Here is a 12,850-nt window from a genome sequence, read left to right as displayed (position 1 = left end):
AGCAGATTATATGAGGACCACAAAAATAACAAGCCACGCAAATTGGCATAGGCCCAATGTCTATGAAAATTAAGCCTTTCCTTAAAGCATTTAGACTATGGGTCTAAAATGAATAAAACAGAGACCAATCACTCTGAAGTACTTTGAAGGGAAAAAAATGATCAGTTAGGAAGCTAGTATATTTGCAATCCGAACATCACAAATAGCACTCAGGATCTAACATAAAATTTAAAGCAAAGCAGCAACGATGGAGGAGAGAGAAGGTGTACACTGGAAAATGTAAGTGGCACCAGCAGGAATCTTGCAATTAAGGTTCTTTGTGTATTTTGGGGGAGCTTTGTTGTTGTAGTTGCAGTGTGAAAATGCTTTCATGTAACCAGTGAAAATTAAGTAGGCAAATGACGTGTATACGTACTATAATGTCAATAACTAATAATCTGTTCCACTGTCCTTTCAATTCAATTTTCTAAAAAATCTTTAAAGACATTGCATTCTTTTTTAAAACAAATTTAAAAACCTGTAATGTACAATTCTGAACTACATTACTACATTTTCATTTTAACACAAGAAAATTAAGCCATCTGTGCAATCTTAAAGCATCTTGAGTCCAGGAAGAATTGGACTGAAAGTCCCCGGAAGGCAGAGATTTGGTTTTCTCTTAAGCCTCTCTTAAGTTATCAAGGAAAGACAGGCCCCTCGCGTTTTCAGAAACTTATCAGGTGCTTATCTGATAAGCAAAAGAAGAATGTCCATTTTTACTTTTCTGCTATTTCTAAAACTGCCTATCTTGGGAGAATACAAATTCCACACCAACTCTCCTCCCGAAACCCAGCTCTGCAACGGCATCCACACCGCTTCATTCTCACACATCAAAGATCTGAGCTCTGAGACTGGATGCCCTGTGGCATGCTGCTCGCAGGCAGACTGGAGACCAGAGATCAGTCAAACTCCCTGAAACTTCCAGATGACAATCTATTCCTGAAGATAAAGGCATGGCCAGCGAGGGGGTAAGAAAAGGGACTGGCTATTCAGTCTCTCACTAGCAGGCTGAATCTTGTCTCCCTCAGTTGAGGAAGGAGAATGACACAGGACTGAGAAGCCAAAGCACTCAGAAAAGGACAAACTGAGAAGCAGTTCAATCAGTTCTCCTAGCTTTGGACCAGCCAAGGACACCTGCAGGAACCCTGACTCCAAGTGACAAAGGAAACAAGCCAGGAAGGAGAGGGACAATAGGTGGGCTCTCCCTGTAACTCCTTAAAACGAACTCCTTACAAGTGACCAAAGCATCAACGTACTCACCCAAAGAACCAAAGTATTTGCCCAAAGCTTCACAGTACTCATTCAAAGCTTCACAGTACTCATTCAAAGCTTCACAGTACTCATTCAAAGCTTCACAGTACACCCTACCTGGTGGCACTTCGTTGTTCTGGGAAGCAAGTGGTCTCTGAGGCTTGATCTCTGGGCTAGTGACTCAATTCCCTCATCTACAAATATCTCCTACTAAAGGACAGTGATGAGAAGGAAATCAACCTACAGAAAGTACCCAGCATAAGGCCTAGCACAAAGCAAGCACCCAATACTTAAAAAACAGTAGCATGAGTTATATCATATAACTCATTATGAATGATTCATTCTTTGGAGACTTGGCATGTCTGGTCCACAAGAGCCTTTTAAAATGCAAATATGACTGAAGTCTATTAACAGCCTTAGTTGACAGCCACGTTGAACACAGGATGAGGAAGGGATGCTGGCAGGTGTGCAGAGAAGAGGGTTGGCAGAGGTACCAGGGACCTGCCATGCACCAGGGAAGACACTGTTATTCAAACCTTCTCCCATTGAATGGTAGTTTATATATCATTTTTTTGGACCTCAGTCAGGGTTCTGAACCTGAACCCTTTCACATCATTGGAGGCTGGAGGAAATAAAACCTAAGTCGGAGAAGAAGCTGGCACCTGTGTTCAGTTTTGTTCCACTCTCTTGCTTCTGTTTGTTCCCAGCTTTTGTCTCAAAAGCAAGTGTTCCCCTGGCCTTGGTCACTACAGCTGTCATAGCCATTTTCATTTCACCAACATCCACTCTTGGAATGCATCCCCCTGCCCTGCTAAAACGTCCCTGAAGGCACAATGGATTTCCTTTCTTCCTTTTAAAATGTGTCTAATGCATTGCCTTGCATGACCTGTGTGCTTAATAAAATATGAACTGATGAAGAAGAGGCTGAGAACTGCAAAGACCTACCAAAGGCTGTAAGAGTGTAATGCTGGGAAACATCCTTTTTCCTCCTCTATGCTGCTTATGGGAAGTTGGAAGGTGGTCACCTGCTAGAGTTTAGCAAACCATGTGTCTGCCTCTCCTCCAGAGGCAAACGTCTAAAACAGCCAGTGGAGGAGAATTTCATTGCCCGAGGAGACTAAAGTTACTGTCACCTATACCACAAAACCTGAGAAGACCCCAAATGGTGTCCTAGCTTGAAATAAACAAGGCAGAACTTCCAGTCTTCAAATTCTTATCTTAGAAACAAAACAAAACAAAACACCCAATATTGACTTTTCCATTTGCCCAGGAGCATTCTGAGGAATCCACAAACAATCCATGATGCCAAGTGTTAAACTCCATTCTGCTCCTGTACTTGGTGTCAAGGTCTGGTACCTCCTGCCCAGTGCCACTGTCAGTGCCACCCTAAGGACAGACACCACTGCTATTCCCTTTTCATGCAGATGCCTAAACTAGTTTACTTCCCCTGTGGGGAAGGGATGAGCACAAAAATCATGCAGAATATGTGTTCCCACAGAGCTCAGAAAGTTGATGATCTCAGAGGATATTGTACAGAAAGACCCTTGACACTTCCCTAAGGAAGAATGTCTTCTGTAAAAGGCTACTGCCAACACAAAAAGCATGTGCTGAGAAAAATCTAAGGCCTGCTGCTGCGAGTGTTTCCAATTCTGATGTCCCACTTCCTCTTTATAAGCACATTCCTTCCCTCCTTATTTCTCTTCTTAAAAAGACACTCTGGCATTGGGTCTCAGTTAAGAAGCAAAGTGCAATGTTCTATTAAAGGCTGTAAGATAAAAAGGGCTTAAAATGGATTTCAATAAACATAAAAGCCTAGAATGCAATATAAGATCTACTGTGTTCTATCACTTTTAATGTTTGGAAAAAAGAACTTATTTTTAAATGTTGGCAGCCTAACTTTTTAAAAATAAAGTTTCATTCACTTACAGCTTATTCACACAGGCCATAACATACAGCTCTTTAGCAATACAGTTCTAAGAGTTGTAATGTCCTAACCTGGCCTTCCAAACCTATCTCACAGTGGTTTTTGGAAGAATCAATAATAGATGTGAAAGTAATTTGAAATCTGCCAAGGGCTAATCAACTAGATAATCAAACTGTTGTTATTCCTATTATTAACATGTATCATAGCATACAGTATATACCTAAAGAGTATGGACTCTGGAATTCCAAATCACACTTCCACCACTTACTAGTTAGCTACACAAGCACAGATGGTCCTCAATTTAAAATGGTTCAACTTAGGATTTTTTGACTCTACAATGGTGCAAAAATGATAGGCATTCAGTGGAAATCGTACTTAGAATTTTGAATTGTGATGTTTTCTGGGGCTAGCCATATGCAGTATGATACCCTATCGCCATGCTGGGCAGTGGCAGTGAGCCGCAGCTCCCAGTCAGCCACACAATCACAAGGATGAACAACCAATACTTTACAGTGGACCGTGTTACCAGATGACTTTGCCCAACTGTAGGCTAATGTAACTGTTCCGGACACATTAAAGGTTCGGTACATTAGGTGTATTAAATGAATTTTCAACTTACAATATTTTCAACTTATGATGGGTTTATCAGGACATAACCCCATTGTAAATCTAGGAGCTTCTGTACGGTGTAAGGGGCAAGTTACATAACTCCTCCAGGCCTCAGTTTCCACTGGAAAATGGAGATAACACCCACTTTATCAAGTTGTTGTGATGATGAATATAGTAAATGTATGTAAAATTCTTGGCACGTAATGAACACATATTAAATGATAGCTCTAATTATTGTTAGGCTAATTAAAATTCAAACGTTCGGCCAGGTGCAGTGGCTCACGCCCATAATCCCAGCACTTTGGGAGGCCGAGGAGGGCAGATCACGAGGTCAGGAGATCAAGACCATCCTGGCTAACACAGTGAAACCCGGTCTCTACTAAAAATACAAAAAATTAGCCGGGCGTGGTGGCGGGCGCCTGTAGTCCCAGCTACTTGGAAGGCTGAGGCAGGAGAATGGCATGAACCCGGGAGGCGGAGCTTGCAGTGGGCTGAGATTGCGCCACTGCACTCCAGCCTGGGCGACAGAGCGCGACTCCGTCTCAAAACAAAACAAAACAAAAAATCCAAATGTTCAGCTATTGAAAACAGTAGAAGGGAGATAGATGAGACGACAATCTTACCCAAAGGAGTACAAATGCTAAAAACATGGATGCTACATGCTGGAGATCCCTTCTTAGCCAAACACCACCCACCCACCTCACTCCCTCTTCTTCCCCATGATGTCAGACGTTCCTCCTTGCTTTGCATAACTGCAGCGATCAGGGAAAGTTAGTCTTTAACTCCAGGCTTGACAAAGTGATGATTCATCCTGGGAAGGGGGTACAGCCTGTTGCCAGCCTTATCACACAATCAGGCATCCACCAGAATGGCCAGAGGCCAGAGACCAGAGACCAGCCACTTAGGATTCTGCTGTCTGTCCGCATCTCCAGTAGTGGCAGTGTTCAGATGCTTTACATTTTGTTAATTTATAGAACAATGAGTACTTGAGAGGAATTCAATTGTGTTGTATTTTATAAAACAATTCACAGCGTAAGTGAAAAGTCCAAAATGGTAAGACAACAACAAAACAAGTCTCCCTCTGTTAGCTGCCCCAGCACAACGTTTTGCCAGGCAGTGTGTTAGTTCTAATGACAAACAGCTTGACGGTTGGACACCATCCCACTTCAACTTCACATCATAACGGCTCCTGAGGACAAGTCCCAGTGCTTTTCAGCCTGGCCTGAAAATCTGACCACATCCCCCACGAAAAAGACAAACCCTCAGCAGTAGCTTACACAGCTCTTTTCCATTACCATTTAGTGGGCAGGAGACATTTTTTTCCCCCACAGCAAGCTCCTAATTCGCCTTCTCAGGTTAAGAGGCTTTCAAACTTGGTTCATCTCAAAATAAATGGCCAAAGGGGTGATTTAATGGCGGACTCTCAGCTTGTCAAAGAGGCAGCTCTGGGCCACTTCCCAATCCTGTCTGCAGCCAGACTACTACAACAGAATGTCTCCTAAATTATCACCACAGTAATTCTAACCTTCAGTCCGACTTTGGGAATCCTTCCACCAGTGTCCCATAGGTACAAACCATGAATGCCTGGAAATGTCAGCCTCCTCCCAAAACAGTTTTGCTTGGAATACCCCATTCAAAAAACACACATCATTCAATCCCCCATAGCTTCCTCCCCACGTCAGCCAATCCTTTGGGGATTCTCGATTCCAATCTAGGAAAGGGTCGCTTAACAAATGTCTGACATATTACGTTTAATTCTACCACCTCTAAATGATCCTCACACAGAGAGTGAAAGCACAGAACACTTGAATGCCAGGGCTCCTCAGTTCAAACCCCAAACGCTGGTGTGTGTGGTGTGTTTTCTGGGACAAACTGTAAAAGTGTTTTTCAATTGTGTTACATAGTCTGATTCATTTATAGCAATGTCTAATTTTCTGGTGGTTTCTGCCCTCAAACAGTCCTGCAAAACTGTTGTACTATATTATACTATTAAAAAAATTATGTCAAAATTGATTCTATAAAATTTGTCTCCTACCCATTCCAGCCAATATCCACTAGCTACACACACAGACCCAGAGGCACACACATACACACCATAACAGTTCATAGCAAAATTTTTTCAATTCTCAAAAAAAAAAAAAAGGGGGGGGGGAGGAGGGCTTCTTTCACTGTAATTAACAAGAGTTGCTTTGAGCAATCTAACATTGGGAGCGCCTAGAAACTCAAGGAGCACACAACTTGTTGCAGCAACAAACGTTGGGCCGAAGCCTGAACAAAGCGCTACAAATAAGCTCCAGAAACTCACAGGGCCCTTGAACAAAATGTTGTGTGTTTGCAATTACCTCTCCAGCGCGCTCTCATCACCCTCTCCCAACCCTCTCCCCAAGTCTCTTCCCGGTCCCAGCACCCTTCGTGGCTCCCGTCTCTAATCTGCTTTCCATTCCAGCCCCGCCCCCTTCTCCTTCCCTCTCTGGGACCGTGAATCAATCCCATCCCGGGCAGGAAACGAGACCCAGGGCAACCCCCTCCGCTGCGGCGGAACAAAGGAGGCGAGCGCAGCTGCACGCGCAGGGAGGCCCACAGCGTCCCGGGCCCCTCCTCCCCCGCCGCCGCCGGGGCACACAGCACCTGAACCCCACTCCCCAGGACGCCCCATTGTTCTCCCTCCGCTTTCCTGCCCGGAGGAAGCCACGCCGTGTCTTTCCAGGGAGCCAGGAAACAGCTGTGGGCCACAGGGATGGAGGGGCTGTGGGTGAACACGAGGACAGCCGAGATTCGACTCTCCCCACAGGTACGAGAGGCATGTGGCAAAGAGCGAGCAACTTAGTTTACAAGCCCTTCTTCCCTCCCGCCACCCCCGAAGCCACTGCGGAGTCACGACCACCCTCCGCCACCTACAGCGTGCGCGGTTCCCGCCGCAGCGCCGCCTCCCCCGAGACAGCGGCAGAACCCGCTGACCCCCGCCCGCAGGGGGCGACCGGGCCAGGGACCGCGGGCACAAAGGCGCGGGGCGTGCGCCTCGGGGGCCGCGGCCGGACGCAGAGAGAAGGGCAGGGGAGAGAGAAAGCGCTCGCGCTACCTTGCTTGGCGCTACCTCGCCGGGCGCCACTCCGCCTCCACGTCGTCCTCGCTCTCCGGTGGCGCTCCGGGACGCGGGCCCTGCCTTGGGCTGCGGGGCTCCCGACGCGGCTGTTTGGCCAAGGCTGTCCCGCGGCTGCTGGCCGACTGCGCGCCCCGCGCTCAGGCACTGCCTCCACGCGCCGCGGTTGAGACTCCCGTGCGCACCCGGCTGCGGAGTGCTCAGCGGCGGCGGGAGGAGCCCGGCCACTCCCCTCTAGCCCGCTGGCGGAGGGGCCGGCCGAGGGGCGGGGGCGACGACCTCGCTGCCTGGGATTCGCCCCTCGGCGCGCGGGCAGGAACAGGAGCCACCGCCTCCGAGCCGACTCACCTCCGGCCGCCCGGTGCCGGCTTCACAGCGCCCCCCGGTGAGCGTCGTGGCGGCCTCCGCGCCTTGCGGGTTTGCGGCCCGACCCTCTGCACCGGGGGTGAGCCTGGATGGGATGAGGCTTGAGGGAAGGAAGGGCGACCGTCGCGGCCCCCACGGAAGGCAGTCTTTCTACCTTTTTTCTTCCAGACTTATTGACATAAAATGAGAAATACAACGTTTGACAACTCGAAGCCAGCCTGGGGGCACATTCCGGCAAAGAGTGGAAGTAAGTCTCAATTTTTCCTCCTCCCCAAGATGAAAATGTTTGGATGCCAAGAATATCAGAAAATATTAATTTCACAGAAAAAGAAAAAAGAATACTGAGTGGTGTGGTGTTTCTTCATTTACAAGGCTTTTAGTATCTTTTAAATTACTTGATCTCACATTGTGGGTAATAGCTACTGGCCAATTCTTTATGTTATAGATAAATGAGAGATAGTTTAAAAGAAATTTGAAATATCCATACATATTTGAATAGAGTGTATTAACTGGCCCTGAGTAATGATCAGTGATGGGGTATATTATACAGGCATGTAGGGGCCACAGAATCGGGACACCCCACACACACACACCTTCTCACTCAAGCCCTATTGCCTCATTGGAGAATTTAGAACAATCCTCTTGACCCAGGTCCTGGTTTCTTCATCTCCGCACAGGGAAGGGTGCGCATTCAAACTTACTCACTGGGTGAGGTGAGGATTACTTGAGTGAGGTGTTAAAAGCACCGTAGACACAGTAATTATTACTCATGGTTCTAACTACTTTATCCTGTAATGAAATAAATTGCCATAAATGGGACAGTTTTAAATGGACTGACCTGTATCTGGAAACTGTCACTAAAGTGAGGTGAACTAAAGAATTCAGACCATATATAGTAACTGTTCCCACTGGCATGAGAACCACAGGCGCTGGGATTTGTTAAATGCCACTAGTAGAGTTTGGAAAGGTGGGACCTTCACAGACTGTATCTGCTGGGAACTGCCCCGTCATTAGATGTCACCATCAGCATCACTTCAGATGTACAGGTGGTGCGATAATGTCCTAAACTAACACATACTGGGTACCAGGGACTGTTCTTTGTTTAATCCTCGCAAAAACTTTGTGAGGCAAGTTTCTCTCATTATCCTTGTTTTACAGACCAGCAAAGCCAAAGACAGAGAGGTCTTCAGGGAATACATGGCTATGTGGTTTGAAGACTCCCATTAGAGAGTGGATATTAATTGCCCTCCTTTTGAATATGGTCTGGACTTAGTGATTTGATTGTAACAAATAGAATACAGCAGATGTGATGCTATGTGACTTCCAAACCTAGGTCATAAAAGGAGACAAAGTTTTCACCTGGCTCTCCCTTGGGACACTCACCTTTGGAACCCAGCTGCCATATTGTGAGGAAGCTGAAGCCACAGGGAAGCCCATGTGTAGGTGTTTGGGCTGATGGTGCCAGCCGAGGACCCAGTCTACTGCCAATACAACTTATACCAGGCATGTGAGTTGGCGAGCTTTTGAAAGAACTCTGACTGACCACGCTGCCTGAGAGACCTAGAGAGAAAACCTAGCTGAGCCAAGTCAGGCCCCGGGAACGTAAGTGATAATAATAAAAGATTGTCATCTGGGTGGTGGTTGCATAGCGATAGACACCTAGAACAGTGACAGAGCTGGAATTTGAACCTAGAAAATCTGACTCTATAGTCTTCACCACAAACTATCAAGCACACTACCTCAGACCTTGATAACCTAGCATGATGAAAACCCTGGAGATCCCAGCCTTCACAACAGACAACATATGAACCTGCCACCTGGTGATGTGTGTTAGACTCACTTCTCCATTTTGCTTGTCTGAGTTTAGGTTCTGAAGTGACTGCTTATAGCAGTTTGACAGTTCATGGAACTTCTGACCTCTACTGTCCAGTTCAGCTTTTCAAAAATAGCGGAAATGCAGATGGCAGGTTCATGAATATAAAATGTAAACAAATTGAAGAGTGGGGAAATTCTATAAACTTTTGATCTTGGGATGTGGCCAGATTTTAGAAAAAGTAGGTTTGAGACAACTATGTGCTGAGTAGGTCTATTGAAAGAGCTAGCTGCCAGAACGAAAGTTTTGAAACTCCTGACTCAAGAAAGGGATAGGACAGAATTATGTCAGAACAGTTCTGCCTCTAGAGGGACCTAGCATAGTGGGGACAATTAAGACTTTCTCTCTGTTTTTAGCAAGTTCTAAAAAGAAAATAATAGAAACTGTAGAACACATCCTAATAAACACTAAGAAAATGAACCAAGTTATTAGCTAAAAATATTTCTAGAGAAAAACCATGCCTCTCTTTTAAAAATACTGTTTACCTAGTTTTCATAAATCTCAAAACCCAAGCTTATGAAGACATACCATGAGGTTTTAAAACACTTTTACCTTCCTGGCCATTTTTTTCAAAAACCAATCAATCAGCAACTTTTGAAATCATAAAAAGCAGATTAAAGTTATTCTCACAATTGTCAAGAATAGGTAACAGGCTGGGCTCAGTGGCTCACACCTGTAATCCCAGCATTTTGGGAGGCCGTGGCAGGTGGATCACAAGGTCAGGAGTTCGAGACCAGCCTGGCCAATATGGTGAAACCCCATCTCTACTAAACATACACAAATTAGCCAGGCGTGGTGGCATGCTCCTGTAGTCCCAGCTACTCGGGAGGCTGAGGCAGAAGAATCACTTGAACCCGGGAGGCAGAGGTTGCAGTGAGCCAAGGTCGCGCCACTGTACTCTAGCCTGGGTGACAAAGCGAGACTCCACCTCAAAAAAAAAAAAAAAAAAAAACAAGGAATAGATAAAAAATCCATCAATTACAAAGGCATTTTTTACTTTCTCCTCAATCTATTTGGAGGAAACAGAAAGAAAGAAAAAGTAGAAAACTTATTGAGATTTAGGGTGAAAAACATAAATTATCAAATTATATGAATGCAGTAAAAGAATACAAGAAGTGTGCTTTGCCTCAATGGAAACATGCAACAATTTAAATTCATTCAATTGAAATCTTGCCATTCTTGTGGAAAATGTAGAATTAAAAGCATATCTCAGTGTGTCCCAGGAAGAGAATTACCACTAGGCATGTAAGACTTATTTTTTCTTAGTTGCTTTTACTTGAGCCCTTTCAAGAAAATTAAAAGGAGTTCAACATTGAGAAGAAGACTGACGAAAGAACCGTATGACCTGCCTCTGCCTCATTTTGATGAAGCAAACATAAAAGTGGACTGGAAGTCATACTTTTAGATTTTCTCACTGGCTCTGTCTTTGTTCTACTAAGTTTACAGTTTTGGCCAGAGATTCATACTGTTTGTCCTTAGTTATTTTACATCATGTGTTAAAGACTCTCTGTCTTTAAAATTCTCGGTCTTTGTTTTTGCCGTATTTTCTCTCTCACATACCCACCCAAACAGTTTTCACCTGCTTTACATATATTTTTTTAAAAAAATAAAATAAAATAAAGACAGGATCTCGTTCTGTCACCCAGGCTGGAGTGCAGTGGCACAATCATAGCTCACTGTAACCCTGAACTCAAACAATCCTCTCCACAATCCTCCTGCCTCAGCCTCCCCAGCAGCCAGGACTACAGGTGCATGTTACCATACCCGACTAATTTATTTGTATTTTTTGTAGAGATGGGAGTCCCACTATTGTTGCCCAGGCTGGCCTTGAGCCCCTGGCCTCAAGTGATCCTCCTGCCTCGCCCTCCCAAAGCACTAGGATCACAGGTGTGGGTCACTATTCCCAGCCATTACTTATCCTTTCAAACTAAATTCAGTTTTCGCCTATTCCTAACCATCATCTTGAATTAGATTCTGCTTTCTTTACTATGGTAGCATCTGAATGCCACATCCTCTCAGTACCTATTAATTTGCCCCAGGTCGTGAAATCTTTTTATGTATCCTCTTCTGGATGTTTGACTTCTCCAGCTAGATAGTAGGCCTCTAGATAAAACTAGTCAATCAGTTTGAAAACACCAGGACTGAGGTAAGATCAGTCTTAGAGAGCTGACTGTCCTAGGAAATATTCTAAATGCTCTACATATGTGTTAACTCTTTGAAGCCGCACAGCAGCCCAACGAGGTAGGTTATATCATAATCCCATTTTAGAGATGATGAAGCTGAGGCAGGCAACTTACACTGAGTGTGGCTTCCTCTTCTGCCTCCTTTCCACCTCTTCCAGCTCTTCCTCTTCTGCCACCCCTGAGACAACAAGACCCACTCTTCCTTTTCCTCCTCCTCAGCCTACTCAACGTGAAGAGGATGAGGATGAAGACTTTCCACTTAATGAATAGCAAATCTATTTTCTCTTTCTTATGATTTTCTTAATAACATTTCCTTTTTCTCTAACTTACTTTTTTTGGTAAGAATACAATATATGATACAATATAAAATATGTGTTAATAGACCATTTACGTTATCAATAAGGCTAATATGTCAACAGTAGGCTATTAGTAGTTAAGTTTAAGTTATACGTGAATTTTTGACTGCATGGAGGGTCAGCATCCCTAATTACCAAGTTGTTCAAGGGTCAAGTGTACTGTATTATTTCTTTAGTATATGTCTCTTAGTTTAGGATAGTCCTCTAAATGCAGTAAGCACTGAGTTAGCTATTTCTTAAATAGCTTCATACAAAAGAAAATCTTTTAAAATATATTTAAAGAGTGCTTTAAAAATAAGAGCTTCATGTTTAAAGTATTATTTGAAATTAAGATTAACTATTACCAAAAAAAAAAAAAAAAGTTTCTATAGCATTGTCAGCCTCCAAGACTCAGCGGTAAAATCACAACTCTTATTCTAAGTATTTAACAAACTATAAATAAATGACATCAAGAATATTTGAAGGTAAAAAGACCGATGGAACTTATCCCAGGCAGGGAGAAAATTTACTAAAGCTATTTGAGGATAAAGGGAGGAATTTGAAAAGCTCACAAATAGGCTCCCTTGTAGGTACTGTACTAGACTATTTGAAAATCAAGAACAATTCTTTATTTTTTTTTAAAAAAAATGTAATTTGAGCACTAAAATCAGGCAGTGAAAAAGTATAATTTTTTTCTCCACAAAATGCATTTCTCCACAGCTCAGAGTACTCTGAGCCTCAAATAAATTATAGACCCATTGCCAGGAAATTTAAATTGCCTAAATTTTTTCCCCTGACATTTTATAATTTAGCATTCTGTCATTTCAACTAGTAAAATAATTGTCTCTCTTATTTCTTCTCATGCTACAGCCAGTTAGGACTATGATGGCAAAACCTAGCTGTGAAACAATAAATCAATCTGAAAAATGGCTATACTTTTTCCCAATCTTTTTAAAAAATCATTTTCATTTTTCTAATGATAACTCGGGAGCTGTCATCTCGTTGCTGGGGAAACCCTAGGAGTACTGCAAGGAAAAGCAAATATTATGGCAAAGGAAAAAAAATACTGGCCGCCTATACCAAATGAAAAGTAATTTAGCAAATATATGATGTAATAGTCTGTTTCTGCTTCAGTCCCTAAAACTAAATCCATATATTTGATCTGGCACA

The 12,850-nt window shown here is 43.8% G+C and overlaps 1 protein-coding gene across 4 annotated transcripts in view; it reads right to left on the bottom strand.

Moving 5' to 3' along the window:
• Positions 1 to 7,033, bottom strand: part of LOC105468200 (myosin IB) — a 182,507-nt gene extending 175,474 nt beyond the window's left edge. For all 4 annotated transcript variants that reach the window (XM_011718241.3, XM_024788621.2, XM_024788620.2 and 1 more), the window contains exon 1: positions 6,903 to 7,033. The gene's annotated coding sequence lies outside the window, so the exon portion shown is untranslated. The remainder of the gene's footprint in view (positions 1 to 6,902) is intronic.
• Positions 7,034 to 12,850: the final 5,817 nt, after the last annotated feature.

The sequence above is a fragment of the Macaca nemestrina genome, chromosome 11, assembly GCF_043159975.1.
Source record: "Macaca nemestrina isolate mMacNem1 chromosome 11, mMacNem.hap1, whole genome shotgun sequence".
Taxonomy (NCBI): Eukaryota; Metazoa; Chordata; class Mammalia; order Primates; family Cercopithecidae; genus Macaca; species Macaca nemestrina.
The sequence above is the reverse complement of the archived record's forward strand: the minus strand, read 5'-3'. Positions and strand labels throughout refer to the sequence as shown.